Source organism: Ascaphus truei, chromosome 22 (assembly GCF_040206685.1).
Source record: "Ascaphus truei isolate aAscTru1 chromosome 22, aAscTru1.hap1, whole genome shotgun sequence".
NCBI lineage: Eukaryota > Metazoa > Chordata > Amphibia > Anura > Ascaphidae > Ascaphus > Ascaphus truei.
The window spans coordinates 1,022,172-1,038,789 of record NC_134504.1 but is presented as its reverse complement, the minus strand read 5'-3'; the positions used below and the strand labels follow the sequence as shown (position 1 = coordinate 1,038,789).

Below are 16,618 nucleotides of genomic sequence, written 5' to 3'. Positions count from 1 at the left end.
ACAAGAAAACTAGCAGCCGGGATTGCTGCTATAAACCCGTCATCGAGAGTTTTCTGTAAATAATGGCAAATACACCGAAAGTCTATAACCCGTCATCGAGAGTTTTCTGTAAATAATGGCAAATACACCGAAAGTCTATAAAGGGTGGAAAATAATGTTTCCTAAGTGTGAAGTGGAGCTGGTTTATCTGCCCCGACCTCGGTTAGATTCAGTATTGTACTGTTGTCTGTTTTCTCATGTTCGCAATTAGTGGTGTTGAGGAAAAATAACAGATTTTATCGCATTTTCACTGTTGCGCAGCTGTGACTAAATGATACTTGTACACATGCTTCCAACAGGAAACAGAGTGCATGTGTACTGCAGAGCTGCACACTGCGGTCAGCAGTCCATGTTTGGAATGAGAACTCCCTACCCAGCTGGATGGTGTAAACAGAAACAGCTGGTGATACAAAGTCGCTCCCTTTCCCTGTCCAAAAAAACACAAACATTTCAGATACAATATGTGTAATCGGGCCTGTGTGTAAGTGGAAAGATGTTGAGGCTTTGCGTATGGGTAGGGTGCTCTGGCAGCTTTGCAGGTTTGCGTTGTGCTGAAGCTCAGTTTCCTACGCAATGACCTTACGATCCTACAAGCGAGCTCAACGCGATGCTATTTAAAGTAGCTGAACTTCATTTTATTCTTGACTGAAGGCCCAAAGCCTGCAGTACAGTGTTCACATTACAAACGTCGCTGACTATATTACTTGCACCACATCACTATGCAGCACAAAGCCATTTTCCTAGCAGACCATGAAAGGGGGTGTTCACCAAAGAGTGTTAGTGCGAATTGGGCACTAACATATGGAAAATCCAATTCTAGTCAACGGGAATTTCCGGCGTTTGTCATTCCCAGAAAAAGAGACTTGTCAAAGAAGCTGTTTAATCCGCGGGATTATAGTGGCCACGCACGCTCCGTTACTATAACCGCGGGATTATAGTGGCCACGAACGCGCCGTTACTATAACCGCGGGATTATAGTGGCCACGCACGCGCCGTTACTATAACCGCGGGATTATAGTGGCCACGCACGCGCCGTTACTATAACCGCGGGATTATAGTGGCCACGCACGCGCCGTTACTATAACCGCGGGATTATAGTGGCCACGCACGCGCCGTTACTATAACCGCGGGATTATAGTGGCCACGCACGCGCCGTTACTATAACCGCGGGATTATAGTGGCCACGCACGCGCCGTTACTATAACCGCGGGATTATAGTGGCCACGCACGCGCCGTTACTATAACCGCGGGATTATAGTGGCCACGCACGCGCCGTTACTATAACCGCGGGATTATAGTGGCCACGCACGCGCCGTTACTATAACCGCGGGATTATAGTGGCCACGCACGCGCCGTTACTATAACCGCGGGATTATAGTGGCCACGCACGCGCCGTTACTATAACCGCGGGATTAGGCTGAGCCACTCAGATAAGGGTTTCTGAAGCCCAGAGATGTAACTAAGGGAGAGGATTGGCTGCCATGTTAACATCAGACTCCGGCTCATTTCTCAGACATTAAACACAAAGTTTAGAAAACGGTAATAAAAAGTGAGAGAAATGAGCCCTGGAATCCTGTGCTGTTTGCCGGAGACATTTTTACTAGTACCAAATAATGGCAGCTCCTGACACCCTGATACTATTCTGGGAGGAAGGGCGACACTCGACTCACACTTCCTTGTGCCTCCTGTCTCCATCCCTACAGAAATATACGTACCTGTAACCCTGTGTCTGCCTTTCTATCAACCTCTCCTAATGCCACAACCTCCGGATGGCCACCCCTCTTCCCCCATGTTCCCCATACGTGTGCTCAGCTCTCTATCTATATATACACAATCCCTGGTGGTTTCTGCTACCAGTTCCTGCCGCAGGGCACCAGGAAGCAACGCACCCACAACATCTCCACTCGCTGCGGCTGACCGGCCGGCAGTCTTCTAGCAGTGGGTTTAGTGTTCAGTACAGCCTTGGTGGGCTCTTGTGTTCTGATATCCCCCTGCAGAAGCTAACCTCGGAGATCTCAGGCTATGTTACACATACAGTATGTGAAGAGGCCTGATGAAGTCCCCACCAGACCTGAGGACCAAAATATCGATGGCACAGTCATGTTTTGATTCTTTCAAAGGGGAATTACTCCTAGGAATAAAGTGCACTAATGGTAGTGGCATATTTAAGGGTTAACATCTGGGTGATTGATGCCGCTTTAAACCAAATCTAACACCCACTGTAAATCTTTTTTTATTATTAGTTTGTAAACCTAAAACTTTCATTTCCACTTGCGGCGCCATTTTGTCTGATGTCACTGTGTGGTTAACAAGAGTTTGCACGGGCAGATCACCCTCTCCCCCTCCCCTTAATCTTTTTTTATGGCTCACTTGTAAGGACAGGGTGACAAAGGTTGGAGGTAACCACGGACTGACAAACAGGAAGCTGTAACGTTGTATCCCTATGATGTTCCAGCTTTCTATTGGCCAACGGAGCCCAAACTGATCCGCCGCCATATTGTTCTTCCAGTCAAATATTTTTGCCTGGGAGATTAGAGTTAAGAGCCACTAAGGCAAATATCCCCGTCTTCCCCCCCAAAATGGCAATAATAATTAGACCAGCATGGAGCGTGGCCTCAGGCTACGGCCCGGTCACTGTGTGCATGCGTGTGCCACGGGCAGCATGGAGTGTGGCCTCGGGCTACGGCTCCGGTCACTGTGTGCATGCGTGTGCCACGGGCAGCATGGAGCGTGGCCTCAGGCTATGGCCCCGGTCACTGCATGCACGCGTGTGCCGCGGGATGCATGGAGCGTGGCCTCAGGCTATGGCCCCGGTCACTGCGTGCTTGCGTGTGCCACGGGCAGCATGGAGCGTGGCCTCAGGCTATGGCCCTGGTCACTGCATGCACGCGTGTGCCGCGGGATGCATGGAGTGTGTTACTAAATAAGAAGGTATCTTTTCTAACCCATGGCTGCTTTAAATTCTGTGTTGATTTGAAACACTTACAACGATTCGCCGGAGTATTTCTCTTCTGTCCCTTTCTCTCCTATTTTACCGCGTATAGAAAGTCCTAATCGCTTAATCCATCTCCTAATCTTCCCCACCCACCGTTTCCACTATTGTAACATTTTATACCTGGCTTCTTGCTATTATTTGCATGCAGATGCCTAAGCCTTTCTGGCTCTCATTACACCATTCGGACAAAATATTATCTTTTCCGTAACATTCTTTAATTTGTTTTTATCTGTACTGTGTCTGCGTGCAGTTCTAGGGATGCACAGTGCTTTACAATCATTGTACTGTACTGTGTCTGCGTGCAGTTCTAGGGATGCACAGTGCTTTTCAATCATTGTACTGTACTGTGTCTGCGTGCAGTTCTAGGGATGCACAGTGCTTTACAATCATTGTACTGTACTGTGTCTGCGTGCAGTTCTAGGGATGCACAGTGCTTTACAATCATTGTACTGTACTGTGTCTGCGTGCAGTTCTAGGGATGCACAGTGCTTTACAATCATTGTACTGTACTGTGTCTGCGTGCAGTTCTAGGGATGCACAGTGCTTTACAATCATTGTACTGTACTGTGTCTGCGTGCAGTTCTAGGGATGCACAGTGCTTTACAATCATTGTACTGTACTGTGTCTGCGTGCAGTTCTGGGGATGCACAGTGCTTTACAATCATTGTACTGTACTGTGTCTGCGTGCAGTTCTAGGGATGCACAGTGCTTTACAATCATTGTACTGTACTGTGTCTGCGTGCAGTTCTAGGGATGCACAGTGCTTTACAATCATTGTACTGTACTGTGTCTGCGTGCAGTTCTAGGGATGCACAGTGCTTTACAATCATTGTACTGTACTGTGTCTGCGTGCAGTTCTAGGGATGCACAGTGCTTTACAATCATTGTACTGTACTGTGTCTGCGTGCAGTTCTAGGGATGCACAGTGCTTTACAATCATTGTACTGTACTGTGTCTGCGTGCAGTTCTAGGGATGCACAGTGCTTTACAATCATTGTACTGTACTGTGTCTGCGTGCAGTTCTAGGGATGCACCGTGCTTTACAATCATTGTACTGTACTGTGTCTGCGTGCAGTTCTAGGGATGCACAGTGCTTTACAATCATTGTACTGTACTGTGTCTGTGTGCAGTTCTAGGGATGCACAGTGCTTTACAATCATTGTACTGTACTGTGTCTGCGTGCAGTTCTAGGGATGCACAGTGCTTTACAATCATTGTACTGTACTGTGTCTGCGTGCAGTTCTAGGGATGCACAGTGCTTTACAATCATTGTACTGTACTGTGTCTGCGTGCAGTTCTGGGGATGCACAGTGCTTTACAATCATTGTACTGTACTGTGCAGAATTTGCTGGCACCGTGTTAATAAATACGGTATAGTGATGACAATTACATTACAATACATTAGTTACTAGAAGCCATCTTGTTGTATCCCAGGCTGTTACAATGTCCCGACAACTGTCAATGAAAAGGTAAGATATAATTGTGATAAATAACACAACTGCGGTCCAGATTACCAAAATGCAAAGGAAAGTAAAACCTTGGAGAAAGCACTTCTAGAAATGTAATACTGATTATATGATCTGAGTGTAGTTCTTGTATAAATTACTATTAAGTTACATTTTTCATTCTGAACACTTGTCCCAGTAGTTTTCCATTAAATAGAAATGTTGAATTTTTATTAGGGCTTTTATAAGTGGTCCCAATCACCATTTGTGAGGAAATGCTTTGTGGTTCAGCGTGGGGCCTTGTGATTTGGGATACAGGTACAGTAGGCGTGTGGCTTTCCTTAGTTACTGTGGCTGTGAGCTCTTATCACGCTCCGGAGGAAACGCACGTACAGTATGTAGACAGATTTTACACTCTGATAAATAGATATGTATATACAGTAGGTACAGAGCGCACACAAACCTTAGATTCTACTGTATAGAGGCAGAACACGAATCCACAGAGCTTACACTCTAATGTATATAGCTATGTCAATTGATACAAACTTACATCTCATGTACAGGTAGTCCTCGCTATCCAACGTTTCACTTTACAACGAATGGCATATCCAACGCTTTACAACGCAACCCTGAGGGCTGTTTTCCGACGCCTGAATGCGTTATCCAACGCTCACCGCCACAGATTAACATGGGACTCGCTTTACAACGGTTTCACGATCCCACGCTACTTCCAGAACGGATTCCGTTGGATAACCGAGCACTGCCTGTACAATATAGATACAGAACACTAATCCACAGAGCTTACACTTTAATGTGTAGTGACATACACATGCAATGAGAATATTCCCTACCTGGCGCTATCTATGGAGTAAGGGCAGAGGATAAATAAGGAGAGGTTAGGTGGAAGGAGGAGGCAGCAGAGGGTAAATGGAGGGGGCAGTGCAGGGTAAATGGAGGGTATGGCAGATGGTAGATGATGGAGTGGGGGTGGGGACGGTGCAACACTAATAATAACACAATATACAGCCTGCCGCTGTTAGGGAAAACAGATAACTTGTTTATGTTCAAATTTTAAATCCTGGTCATTCGTTGCTATGATAATAATGAGAGAATTGCCATATACTGTACTTCCCCAAGATGTTTATATACCGCATGGCCCAGTCCTTACCACTTTATAACAGTGTAATATACTTCCCTAAAGTGGCTGCGAATTAATGGCATGAGCCTGTGTCAGAGTTATCCGTGCTCTTTTTATTTAAAGCAATCATACAAGTATAAGTGTCATTAAATGTTTTTTTTATGTTTATTTTCTCTATAGTAACCGCATGCTTTGGAGTGTTTTTACGATCTTTATTTTCTCTCTTGTAGAAGACGATGTGCCATAAATGCCTTTTTATAGTAGCGAATTTTTAATTCACACGTTTTCCTTTGTTGAGCTGTGTAAACTAATTATGATGCCGTCATTAGCCAAAGTCATAAGGGGAATAAAAAAAGAATTAACAGATAAGATTAAAATTGCCTTCGAAACAAAACAGAAATATTCATTTTTTCCCAAGAAAACAATACGCTAAAATGGTTATTTTAAGGGTGAACACATCTGTGTAAGGAGGCTAATTGGCTAAATGCTATTAAAATGTTAAAAAATAAATACATTTTGCCTGCTGCTTATTTTTTATTTTGTATTTTGTGACATGATTTAATTATTTTGGTGTGAAAGTCTGTGCAGCATCGCAGTGTCACGGATATTCCCACGTTTTAGCCACGTGACCTTTCGTATAGAGATTACATGGCCTTTCGTATAGAGATTACATGGCCGCAATCTGCCCCCCATATTAAAGCCGCATTCACGCTGACCCCCTTTTCTTCCAACGCTGTTTTTCTTTTTTAATCTGAAGCTCCATTCAGGAGTCAATTATTAAATGTCCGGGAGGTTAAAATGGAGGACTCCGCTGAGCGCAGTGCCGTCTAAATGTTACCATGGTAACCATAGGTTAGAGATGAACAAAGTCATGAATTTTAGCATACATTTTTTTTTTAAAGCCAGAGCAGAATCTGCTCAAGGGGCAAGATACGAACATTATAAGAGTTCAATGCCTATCGGCTTCTCGGGGAGATCGCAGCTTTAAAGCAGCAGTCCAAGCAGCCGTTTTGTTATTTATTTAATTTGATTTATTTTCCTTTAGTATGAGCAACAATACAATCCACACAATAAGTAATTAAGTTGCCGATCGGCGAAGATTCGGCTTGGATTTTCACTAACTGGCTGTCAGTGCAGCAGAAGAGGACCAAAGAAGATCATGTTACCAGGCAGTCACTAGATACAATTGGTGCCCTGCTAGGGAGAGGGCAGGGCAGGGCTCAAAAAGGGGTGTGCCAAAGCCTGTTTCAGAAGAGGAAGGGGATGTGACTTTGTAAATAGTTACTATAGGAACGAAAAATGGTTGTTACATTATAATAAATAAGACATGTAATTCAGTATTTTCTCATAGTAGAGAACTGATTTATTAAACAAAACACACATGTAGGATATTGCTTGGACTGCAGCTATAATGGGGCTAATACATGAAAAAGAAATCAGACAGCCGCTCACAAGGTGCACTGCTGTTTAAACAGCTCTGTGCTAGTTACTCATTGCAGTGACATGTTCAAGGGGTCACTTCCGGGTGAGTGATGATTTTTTTTTACCAGAATCTGATAAGAATTTTTTAATAATACTTTTAACGCTATTATGTCCACAGGGTGAGCTGCCTGCTGTCACCATAAGGCTGGTGCCACGGTACCTTTACCCGTGCGGAGGCTGGTCACGCCTTAAGGCAGTCTGATTGCGTCCACACGGTCTGCAGCACCATGGCCCCAGCCTAAGAGTTTGCACAGGCAAAGCCCTCCCTCTTCACCTCCCCTTATCTTTATTGGCTCTCTGACAAGGCCAGAGTCGGGTAAGAGGGATACGGGTAAAGAAAACACTGTAACTATTAAGAAATGCAATTTATAATTCATTTCCAGAGAAACAAAGTAGCTGTGGACACAATCTCCCTTAGAAGGGAGCATTCAAGCCATGATGTTTATTGAAAGTCAGAAGGGCCATTAGCGCGTCCGTCGGGGTCTGACCTGAACTTCCAGGGTCCCAACATTATGCCTCCCACTGGCCGATCTCTCCCGCCCTCTCTCTCCAACGTCAGGACCTTTCTTTAAACACAGCTCCTTGCAGACACACAACATAACACCCTCCTATCGTCTCCGTATGTTCTCTCCACTTACCACTTCGAGTGTAAGCTCTTCAGGGCAGGAACTCCTTTTCCTATTTTATGTCTGAAGCGCTTATTCCCATTCGGTGTTATATTATATACCGTGTGTCACTGCTGTAATGCGCTATGTGCCTGGATGGCGCAATATAATTAAAGATATACACACATACCACGACCGCTCAACAACAAACTCCTCTCTGTGGCCCTGGACCTCTTACTCCATCTACGGAAACTTCTCCTGGAGATTATTTTTTTTTAAATCTACTCTTAAACTTAATGAGTGTTTTAAGTTAAGGCCACGACCACACAGAGAGAGGATATTGAGTGAAACTTTGCATTGTGAAACATAACGTACTGTGCTTGTGAATGACTTGCAGAACAAACTCGGAAGATTAGAGTTGATTCTCAACGTATCAACATATGTCATTTATAAGATCTCTTGCTTACAGTATGTTCTGTGTTACTTTGTTGCAATAATCCTTTTATGATAGCCAGTGGAAAGTAAAAATATTCACGGTGACAGGGTGACACATTTGGACGTAGCCCAGGGGTGTCATGCTCCTGCCCTCGGGGACTGCAGAATAGAGGCTTAGCTGGTCTGTGGGTGAGAATGAGACGGTCTGTTTACAGAGCTCTGAACATGGAGATTAGTATGGAAGGCTGCAAGTAGAAAAATGACATGGAGGATTACAGTTAGTGTATATTGTGGACGATGAATATATTACTGTGTGGTCTATTTACTAAAGTATCCAGGCTGCTACAATTGGGCAAAATCAGTGCTAACAGCAGCACCGCCCTCATCCCAGCAAATGATTCCAAATGAAAGTTATTTACGTTTTTCCTTTGAGAAATCTGGTTCAATTCTTTCTACCAAAGAGTGAGAAACTCAGATATGTTTAATCCATTTGCTGCTGGCAGAGAATACTTGTACTGTGTCAACAAGCAAATAGTGTCTACATGAAACACGTCTCCCTATGTCTGTAGCCCCTTCATTCAACGTCTTCCAGTAACCTCAACTTTTTTTGCCTGTTATTTGGCACTGACCCTGGTACACAGTGTAACTTATTTCAAGTAAAATGTTCATAAAACGGAATAATTTCTCTGGCTGTATACAGCTTTATTCATTACGCGTTGGGCGTTTACAGCCAAATGCCTCCAATGAAGAGAAAGAGACCGTTATGTCCACTTCAAAATATCAGCCACTTTGAGGTAGATTGTTTTTAAGTGAGGGATACACAGCTGTGGCGACCAGCAGACACTCACTTATATCATTCACTTTCACCCGGTCTCCGAGAAACATATTTACCTCCGCAGCAGCACCCGGGTCAGCAAGGCGCTGCTATGAAGTGGTTAACCCTATGAGTGTCAGAGTGCCATAGCGGCTCTGGCACATTGCGGTCAGCACATCGCGCTGTCAGAGGAGGGCTGCCCTTCCAGCTAGGAGCGCAGAACGCAATCTCCCCCACACAATGAGCAGAAAGCCCACGAGGCCCCCGGAGAGCCAGACTTCATCCCGTGGTGGCAATGAAACGGGGCACCCAAAAGTATAACTCTTTGAGGGCCGGGGATTGTGGCGCCAGTGGCAGAACTTATGTGCATCCGGCACCTATTTTAACAGCTCGGACAGTGTTCTGGCATTTGTAAAGGCCCCCCTCTCTCCACACCCCTACCTGAGGTGGTGGGCCTTATCCAACGGTGGCGGAGGGAGCCCACCTAAGTGGTCCTAACACAGAAGTTAGGACCCACCAAAACTCAGGCTCAACTTCCGCAATCACTGGGATGAAACCAGGTACACCCACTTCAAAGGCTCTGTTCTTAACTAAGCCCCTCCCTTTCAGCCCTTCTTGGGCAACCAGAGGGGGGGTGGGGTGGAGAGAGAGAGAGGGGAGAGGGAGAGAGATAGAGGGGAGAGGGAGAGAGATAGAGGGGGGAGGGAGAGAGATAGAGGGGGGAGGGAGAGAGATAGAGGGGGGAGGGAGAGAGATAGAGGGGAGGGAGGGAGGGAGAGAGAGGGGAGAGGGAGAGAGATAGAGGGGAGAGGGAGAGAGATAGAGGGGAGAGGGAGAGAGATAGTGGGGAGAGGGAGAGAGATAGAGGGGAGAGGGAGAGAGATAGAGGGGGAGGGAGAGAGCTAGAGGGGGGAGGGAGAGAGATAGAGGGGGGAGGGAGAGAGATAGAGGGGGGGGAGAGAGATAGAGGGGAGGGAGGGAGAGAGATAGAGGGGGGAGAGAGAGACCACTGACAAAAAGTAACCGATCCAACTGCACATCATCTGTTTCTATATGTTAATTATTAGGCAAATGTTTCCCACGAGTGTCACAGCTTAACGAGTGATATACAAGGAAAGAGCGGAATTAGGGTAATGCAGCGGCAGTTTCTCTCCCCCGGTGAGAAGACAAACTCGGGTCTATGTACTAAGATATTCTTTTACATGTTTTTGTGCTAAAAGCAATACAAACCTTCATAAAATGTGCGTCGTATGTATGAAAACCGCATATATATGAGGCATAATTCATAATTGTAATTGTTTCATATTATGTTTAATGCATGGCGTCATTTTTAATACCGGATTCATAGATTTTTTTTAAAAACAGAAATGAGTGTTTTTTGATCTGACCACTGGTAGCAATATCAATTATTATTGTAATATTTATAATAGCGATTCTGTGAAAAAAATACATTTGTTATCTTATTCTGTACAATGAAACATCCGTGCTGCTACAAATACTTTTTGGTTGATACATAGCAACTTTATTCTGCACTAAAACTATTAAGAGTCTTTTTTAAGGTATACGCCAAGTTGAACTTGGCTGGTAATTTTGACGCACTTTTAATTAATTTGGACGCACTTTTAATTGATTTAGTGGCTCAAAGAAAACATTCTTTTTTTAGTACATACCATTTACATCTGTACGTCAAGCTCCGGACGTTTCTGTGCGCCACGACTAATGAATAAATAATTTGGGGCGCAGATGGGTAAATGTGACCTCCGTACAGACGCACAGAGGCGCAGATGAAATTGACTTTGACAATCGCCAAAAAAGCACTGATCAAGTTTAATGAAGATGTTTTGACACAATTCCAGCTGTATAATTAGCAGCCTGTGCATAACGACTAATTGACCTTGTAATGGTGACATAATATAATTATTGGGCACAGAAAGCTTGCCTATAAGTGCATCTTCGGTTCTAGGTTTTCATGATGAATGATTTCTCTGTAAGTGGATAATAAACTTACATGTACATATAAGACAATTCTGCCTTTATTTTTGGAGGGTGTATGAGGCTGGCGGGTAATAAATGGGAATAAATAACAAAAACCAGGAGAACAGTAAAACGACGCCGATACTATATATTTGTAATATGTGTGCAGCAAAATGTCAGTGCTCAAAAGCAATGCAAATCTTCATAAAATGTGCATCGTATATAAGAAGATTTTATACGTATGATCAGGGATTGACAAATTACCCAAAAAGCTACTCGCCACCTAGCCCCGCCCCACTTTTTAAAAACATTGAATAAATTCCTAATAAGAACTAATAACAACATTCGTTTTAGAGGTAACATAGTTTATTTATTGCACCTCACACATCAATCACTCCCCCCCTGCACCTCGCCCTCTCCCCCCTGCACCTCACCTTTTCCTGACCCTCGCCCTCTCTCCCCTGCACCTCACCTTTTCCTGACCCTCGCCCTCTCTCCCCTGCACCTCACCTTTTCCTGACCCTCGCCCTCTCTCCCCCCTGCACCTCACCTTTTCCTGACCCTCGCCCTCTCTCCCCCCTGCACCTCACCTTTTCCTGACCCTCGCCCTCTCTCCCCCCTGCACCTCACCTTTTCCTGACCCTCGCCCTCTCTCCCCTGCACCTCACCTTTTCCTGACCCTCGCCCTCTCTCCCCCCTGCACCTCACCTTTTCCTGACCCTCGCCCTCTCTCCCCCCTGCACCTCACCTTTTCCTGACCCTCGCCCTCTCTCCCCTGCACCTCACCTTTTCCTGACCCTCGCCCTCTCTCCCCTGCACCTCACCTTTTCCTGACCCTCGCCCTCTCTCCCCCCTGCACCTCACCTTTTCCTGACCCTCGCCCTCTCTCCCCTGCACCTCACCTTTTCCTGACCCTCGCCCTCTCTCCCCTGCACCTCACCTTTTCCTGACCCTCGCCCTCTCTCCCCCCTGCACCTCACCTTTTCCTGACCCTCGCCCTCTCTCCCCCCTGCACCTCACCTTTTCCTGACCCTCGCCCTCTCTCCCCTGCACCTCACCTTTTCCTGACCCTCGCCCTCTCTCCCCCCTGCACCTCACCTTTTCCTGACCCTCGCCCTCTCTCCCCCCTGCACCTGAAACTCTCCCACCCCTGGGACAGTATCAAGGACATACACGCAGCTCTCGTTTATTCTAACCAGGGTGATCTATACATCAAGATTATCAGCTCCAGGATCAGACAGTCCTGGTTTTTACATCTTCGGCTGCGTCCATGGTACCTCAGACCGCACGGACGCGTCCGCATGCTGAGCAAACAGACTGCCTTAAGGCAGTGTTCGCGTACATGCGTCATGCGGGCGCGTGTTCGCGGAGGCAGAAAGGGGCGCGCGATGCGCGAGAAATCAGTTAAAACTGATTTCTCGCGCGACAGAGCGGTCCCGTGAGTGGTTTGCCCAATGAGGGTGAACCAGCTCCGTGACGTCACTGGGAACGCCCCCAGGAGGTCCCCCGATGGCCCGAGTACTATGGCCTTCTTTCAGCCTCCACGCGTCTGCACGGGCTGCGGCACTATGTCCGCAGCCTAAGGCCTGTGATAGAGCGCGTGGGAGGCTGACGTTGATACACTCAAGACGCGCACGGCCGTGAGCGGTGCCGCAGATCAGAGCAAATACTAGAAAATTTGTTTTTTCGCGCTGCTGCCGCGCCACGTGTTGCTGCCAGCCAATCACAGCGCGGCTATAGCTGTGACATCTATAGCCATGCCCCCTAGCCACGCACTCCACCGCTTAAAACATATAAACGAAATGTGCGCGCCACATGCATGCGCAACACCATGTGCGCGCCCGCACGCGCTCTAGCACGCTCTATATTAAAGGCCTAATTTAGGGTGTCTCGCAGACTCAGAGCCAGACTTCTTAAAAAGAATATATAACCTGACATTTACATTGCATACCATTGCTTTTTGCAAATTCATTTCTTTGTAGGTTCTTGTCCTATATCGCATTGATTTATGGACTTCCTCATATTGAGGGTAACCAAACTATTAAGAGAGCTTTTTAAAACCCACCAGTCAAGCCCGGCTGAACGTACAAAAATATGTGGTTGGGATCTCTGAGTTAGTATTTTTTGCCAAACAGCTTAAAACTGAGCCAGTGATGAAAAAGGATAATATATTGTATCTCTGAATGTTTTCCTCGGTTTCGAAGATTTGTTATAACTATTTGAAAACGAAACCACAGATTCCCGGCACAGAAGTACAACTTTGCATATGTACAGCATACAGTAAATATTTCCCACTTTCAAGCAAGGTATTAAGAAGGTGAAAATCAAAATACTGATATCAAGTGGCAGCTTCTTCTTGGCTCATAGTGACATGTTTAAGGGGGGATTGATGCCTTTTTACCCAAATGTGACACCTATCATATAAGCACCTGCAAATAAATAAATGTATTAATATTGTTAGTCTGTAAGCACGCTGAGCTGAGACCTGTGAGGGGGCTGACTCCCTCTGGCTGCTCCCTTCTGTCTGATATCTCTGTGTTCAACAAGTCTGCATTGGCAGAGCCCCCTCTCTCCCCTCCTCTTATCTGTATTGGCTCTGATAAGGACAGGGTGGGATAAGGAGAAAGAAAACACTTGATTGACAAAAACTCCCCTTTCAGATGCCCCTAAAAATTTCAATTGTAAACGAGTTTCCAAAACACGAAAGAAGCAAAATCTTTGGTATTAGTATGGTTAGATTTGTTTAGGATAGCCAATTATACTGTTAAACTCTTTATATAAGGTTGTTTTCTGTTCGGCTATGAGGGATTGCACCTTGAAAGCCTCAGTCTGCCTTTGGTAGCATCAGAAATGTTTTTTTCTGAACATTTAGATGGAGCCCCAAAGTGTACTCAGCGCTTTACAAAGACAACAGATAAATATAATACAATAAGCACAACAAAATCAGACAATAGGAAAGGTAATCCCTGCCCCGGAGAGCTTACAATCTAAGACCAGCATTGCTTTGTGTATATCCTCCTGATACTCCTGTATGTTTCCTATGAAACATGCCACTGTCCTTAGCCTACGTTTGTCCAGATCGGAGCTGTCTCTTTAATGTTATCTAATGTGTAATATCACTGTGACCAGATCCAAGACCCCCCCCCATATCTCCCCCGTACCCCCCCCCCCCCCGCCCACCACGGAGAAAGATTTCAACTGCCGGGATACCATGGCTTCTCCCGGCAGTGGGGACAGTTCGGCTGCAGCTGTATATGGCAACATAACAGACTCTTGAAGCTTTAAAATGCTGTTCTAACAAAGTGGAACTGGGCACAAAATGTGTCAAGTTACCGAAAAACAACAGAATAAATAAATGTGTTTTTTTGTCACTATTGGTAAATAATCACTATAGCAACGTGCAAAATGATTGGAACATTAGAAGATTGTGTCAAACTCTAAATGTAAATCTTACACTCATCTGAGATTTCGAGAACCATAGAAACAAAATATTTTCTGTCACAGTTAAAAAAAAAGAAAAAAAAGATGACAACGTGTAAAAAAAAAAAAAGCAGAACAAATGTCATCTTTGTTCTCTTTCTTAATTTGGGAAAGTGCCAGGATCTGTTTTCCAATGCAGTTTCCTACAGAAAAAGGCTTTTGTAATAAAATTTAAAAAAAAACAGGGAATTTAAGCACTTTCCTGTGTTTTCATAAAACTTTATTTTTGGGGAGGAACTATAGTGTTTTGTTTTAAAACTGATTTTCTGTCTTCACTACCATTCTTTTGGTCAACGTGTAAAAGTTACTATTAGAGAGATGTGGGGAACATGAGAGGGAGCGCAGGCGTTTCCACTGTCTTGCAAAGGGATGAGGGAACTTTTTTCAGGGAGAAAGAAGCAACAGACATATTGTTGTAGCTAAAAATCTGAGAGTCTCTGGCCGTTTTTAAGGCTGCAGCACCACTTATTGGGGTGACAGGGCAGCTCAGTGAGTGAAGACAGTGCAAACGCCTTGTGACCATGTCACTTATGCCTGTGCCCAACAATTAGATTGTAAGCTCTATGGGGCAGAGACTCCTGGAGCCTGCACAGCGCCGTGTACTTCTATGTAATTCTGTGTACACTGTCGGCATTGTATAAGAATTATTTCCTCCATGAAGTACATAGAAATAGAAAAACTCGCCATATAACAACTTATTAAATAATTTTGCCTCGTCCGAGCGGGGGTGAGACCTCTCTCTGAGTTATAAAGAGGTCTTCAAAAATTGCCGAGGTTTTTCATAGTTTGGTCTCGCTTTTTGACCCCACGAAAAAATGTTTGTATGTCAGCAAGTCTTGAAAACAGAAAACGACAGGATGCCCTTCTAGTGAAGAAGTGTGATCCGTAGCAAAGGTTTTAATGAAATGTAAACTCTTATATGGAAGAACTAAACAGGACAGGATGGAAGAACTAAACAGGGCAGGACAATGTATCTTCAATGTGGCCTTGGGGACTTTAAATGGATCTCACACAGCTCTTTCTCTCTCTTACCTCTCTCTCCCATCTCTCTCTCTCCTTTCTCTCCTCCCTCTTTCTTCTCTCTTCTCTCATCTCTCTCTCTCCTCACACTCTCTTCTCTCTCCTCTCTCTCTTCTTTCCTCTCTCTCACCCCCCCTCTCTATCCTCTTTCTCTCCTCCCTCCCTCTTCTCTCTCTCCCATCTCTCTATATCTCCTCTCTCTCTTCTCTGGCCCCCTCTTTCTCTCCTCTTTCTCTCCTCTCTCTTCTCTCTCTCCCCTCTCTCTCATATCACAGGGTACACTTTGCGTAGCTATGAATGCTTACGGAGTCGCTATTTACATTGTATTGCATTAACGTTGCACCTGGGTTTGAGTGAGGATTTGATATATTTTTACTTCTCTGTTTTATATGAAACATTTCTTGTTTCTTTAATCTCCATATGCTCCTGGGAAATTCATGTGTATCAGATACTTATTTGCTCCTCACCTTTAGTTGAATGGTAACACATTATGTATGTATGTAGGCAATTGTATACAGAGTACGAACTTTAAGTAACGTAATGATTGATAAATGACTGGGATGCCTCGGTAATTAGATCACGTTAACGGGTTCATTATGGGAAAAGGTGGCTGGGAAACAGGGCTTTGTTGTGTGTTTGTGTAGTGTTCTGTAACAGGAAGGAAACAGGACGCTATTATCCTGTATACATGTCAAAGCCCCAGTGTTTCCTGTGAATACAAAATGGGGGGAAAATACATATATTAGCTACTTATTTGAGAAAGTGAATGCACAGCAAGGCACGAGAAGAAAATCCGGATGTAATGGTCTAACCAAATTGATGTTAAATTCCCAAAGTACACCTAGTTTGGCATAGGTTGTGGATGTCAGGGTATCAATGAGCAACCCAAATGTGTAATGGGAATCAAACCATATGCCCAAGTATTTAAAACTAGTAACAGGGACTAGGGTGGTATTAGCAGTGTTTTTGATCTGGAGCTCATTCAATAGAAGCTTTAGAAATTTAGGCTTGGTCCCAAATACCATAGTTAGTCTTGTCATCTCATTTATAGGCGCACCCGACTATAATTTTTTTTTTTCATCAATGGGAAGTAGCGGAACTCAAACCCGTTAAAACGAAAGTAAACGGTATATAAAACCTCCGCGTCGTGCGGGCAGTAAAAAGCCCCTGAAGATGCGGCGTCCTACTGGC

The 16,618-nt window shown here is 44.9% G+C and overlaps 1 protein-coding gene across 3 annotated transcripts in view; it reads left to right on the top strand.

Moving 5' to 3' along the window:
• GAS7 (growth arrest specific 7) overlaps nt 1-16,618 on the top strand; it is a 251,832-nt gene that overhangs the window by 56,343 nt on the left and 178,871 nt on the right. The gene's annotated exons all lie outside the window — the stretch shown is intronic.